General features: G+C 27.6%; 1 protein-coding gene across 1 annotated transcript in view; it reads left to right on the top strand.

Moving 5' to 3' along the window:
• Positions 1–3,971, top strand: part of Rgl (Ral guanine nucleotide dissociation stimulator-like) — a 33,761-nt gene that overhangs the window by 145 nt on the left and 29,645 nt on the right. The window lies entirely within an intron of this gene.

Here is a 3,971-nt window from a genome sequence, read left to right as displayed (position 1 = left end):
GTAATTATCATACCTTTCTCTTTTTCCCTTACTCTCTCTCTCTCTCTCTCTCTTTCTATCTATCTTACTTGTTCCCTTTCTCTCTCTCTCTCTCTCTCTCTTTCTCTTTCTCTCTCTATCCATCTCTTTCTATCTATCTATCTTACTTGCTCCCTCTCATTCTTTCTCTTTCTATCTTGCTCTCTCTTTCTCTCCTCTCTCTCTTTCTCTCCTCTCTCTCTCTCTCTCTCTCTCTCTATCCTTCTCCTTCTGCCCATCTCTTTCTATCTATCCATCTTACTCGCTCTCTCTTACTCTCTCTCTCTCTCTTACTCTCTCTTTCTCTCTCTCTCTTACTCTCTCTCTCTTTCCCTTTCTATCTCTTTCTATCTATCTTACTCGCTCCCTCTCCCTATTTCTCTTTCTTTCTCTCTGACACTCATTCGGTCGTTCTCGCACGCTCGCGTGCGTACGCTCGACGGTTCTCCATACCGTTTCCGTTTCCATCGTCTCGTTTTGTTACACTGCAGCCATGAGACACCGAAGCGGTGCTCGTTATCGCTCGGATTGCTTCGTCGTGTACTTTCAAATACACCTGATCAAACGTGTACATAATTATAAATATATATATATATATGTATATATACATGTGTATATATACATATGTATATATATATCATTAATGAGATATCGTGACATCCTTTAATATACCATATCTTTATTATTATTATTATTATTATTATTATTATTATTATTATTATTATTATTATTATTATTATTATTATTATTATTATTATTATTATTATTATTATTATTATTAATCGATTAATACGATCATTGATATTTCGTTCGAAATATTTGATAAAGTTAATTTCGAAGCAACGCTAACAGCTGCACTATCAATGATTTACTTTGAATTCAGATAAATCTACATATATGGGAGGAAGGATTATAAATTTGTTGTCCTTTTAAAGGCCATGTTTCTTTTTTTTTTTGGTTTTGTTTTGTGTTTGTCTTGTTTTGTATTGTATTATTCCATTTATTTCTATCTTTATATCTTCGCAGGAAATTCGTGAAATATGAGCTACGGCGGATTTGTATCGTTCTTTCTCTTCCGGTATGTCTCTAAACGAGATCGTATGACGTAGGTATATACTTCGAGCAGGCGCTTTCACCTAAAAGCGAAACGCTAACGATGTGGCGTCCTTCCTTCTTACGACCCTTTCGTGAAAGTAAAATCATTTCAATGATGGCAAATTTAAGCGACGATAATGTTTAGAAATTCATGAATGATCGCGTTCATGCGTCAATGATAATGATAATAATAATAATAATAATAATAATAATAATAATAATAATAATAATAATAATAATTATAATAATAATAATAATAATAATAATAATAATAATAACAATAATAATAACAATAACTACAAGACAATAGTGGAAAGATAAAATTTAAATTCGAACAATGCATCATACTATAAGTATAGACTATAAATAATAATTGAAAGTGAAAACAACAAACTATACTTGGATAGAGCGGTAGAGAGAAATATAACGATACCATTTATAACAGATTGCGGCCATTATATTACGAGATGAAAAGTGAATATATGTATCAATATCATATGATAAAAATGTATTAACAATATATGGAAACAAAAATAGAAAAAAGATATGATCAATTGAATATAGAAATGTTGAGAATATGACAATGGAAAGGAAGTGATAATAATATCATTGGTATCATCCGACTTTTGTTCATAAAGGATTTAATTCAGCTCGGTTTATAGCGCAACATACATACATACATACATACATACATACATACATACATACATACATACATACATACATACATACATACATACATACGTATATACATATCAAAATTCAAAAGGCAATAATTTTAATAATACATGATATAGTAGTAGTAAACTCTTATATCAATAATATGTACGTACAATAGTTAACATATGAATAGATTTATCAATGAAACGCCGGGACACACTTAAACGAACATTATAATAATAATAATAATAATTATTATTATTATTATAAATAATAATTATAAATAATATTAATAAATAATAATTATTATTATTTATAATTATTTATTATTATTTGTAATAATAATGATAATAATAATAATAATAATAATAATAATAATAATAATAATAATAATAATAATAATAATAATAATAATAATAATAATAATAATAATAATAATAATAATAATAATTATTGTAGGTCGTAAAGAAAATTTTATTTATTAGCATATAACATAAATAAATACATATCAGAACGATTAAGCGTTATAAAAAATTGTTATTAATATTTAGAAACAGTATTAATATTGTAAAGGATTGCGAATAGAAATTCATGATTTCTTCTGTAGCAGTGAAAATGATCGACTAACATATGGCCGATGAAATCCTACGTAACAAATTGGCACGTGGTTAGAGTCACGTGTTATGAGCTCTCTCGATCATTCTCGAATGACTTAATAGTAAATCTACATCGTTTTGAAAGAATATATCTGAAGTATTGAAAGAGATTTGAAATTTTCTTGATTCATATTTTTTTTACCATTGACGTGTATATCTGATAATATATACAGTGCATACATGCATACATGTACAAACATACACATATATGTATATATACATACGTATACGCATACACACGTATGTATGTACTTACATACACGCACACACACACACACCTATGTACATATTTGTTTCTATCGCAAATATTTGAAGATTCGTAGAATGTGACGAGTTTTTATTTACGATTCTTATTTGTAACCAAATGAACGAGCCGATGTTTTTCTTTGGTAGAAATTTAAATTCTGAGTAGAGAATCGTATAACATAAATGTTATATACGACCTCAGTCGTATTTCATTGGTTGTCTTTTGAATTTTCGTTATGCCAGTCTTTCTATTCTATATTCTTTTTACCATTCCAGTCACAGTCCGAATTCGAGGGTCGTGCGTTCAACGACATTCAAGAGTCAATGAAACGCATGAGCTAAGGTGGTACGTTGAGTATCGTGACATGATTTTGCTATATTTATACGCTCGTTAATTTTATCGATCCTTATATATATGTATATATATTTTTTTTTTTCTGTTCTTTTTTTTTTTGTCAGTCCTTTCGAGCTTCAGGATCTTGCAACGAAAACAAGATCTTTTTGTACTTTTTCCTCATTTTTTTTTTCTTACTAATTTATGCACATATATACATTTACGAGTAATAATCATGTGTCTGTTTTTTTTTTCTTTTTGTTACATTATTACTTTTAACCTTGTACCATTCGTTATTTTATTATATATATATATATATATATATATATATATATATATATATATATATATTGCATTTATCCATCGATTATTATTGAAATTTCTACGAAGGTTTAAATAGATTTATTAAAAAATATTAATGAAAATATTTTTAAATTACATTTTCAAATATTTCAATTAACATTAATCAAGATCTTATACAGTTATATAATAAGATGTGATTCGAGTTACAATTATTTTTGAAATTTCGTAAAATTTGTCGTTCACATTGAAACGAAAGTGAACGCATTTGTAAGTTACTTTGTAGTCAATCGAGACTCGCCACGAGGTAGTTTATATTTTATGTTAGACGGATAGTGTAGTAATCTCGAAGTCAAGGTAAAGCAAACATTTAGGGATACTTGGAATGCATCACTTGTATTCGAAGAAACGAACGAAAGGTATATTATTCGATTAAAAGAAGTGACCCCAATGTATTAATGCTGTTTTTTTTTTATCTTTTTCTCTTTTCCCTTTTTTTTTTTTTTAAATACAGTATTTAACAACCTTTGGCAACAACTAGTTAATAATTTTAATTAACATGAAATGATTAATGTTATGTTTTCTCTGTTATGAATTAATGATAATAAGTTATTAAATTTTCTCGAATTTATTATGAAATAAAAATGAAATATCGTTCGGCC

Source organism: Vespa mandarinia, chromosome 8 (assembly GCF_050613455.1).
Source record: "Vespa mandarinia isolate Hongniang chromosome 8, ASM5061345v1, whole genome shotgun sequence".
In the NCBI taxonomy this organism is placed as follows: domain Eukaryota; kingdom Metazoa; phylum Arthropoda; class Insecta; order Hymenoptera; family Vespidae; genus Vespa; species Vespa mandarinia.
This window is presented reverse-complemented; position numbering and strand designations above follow the sequence as displayed.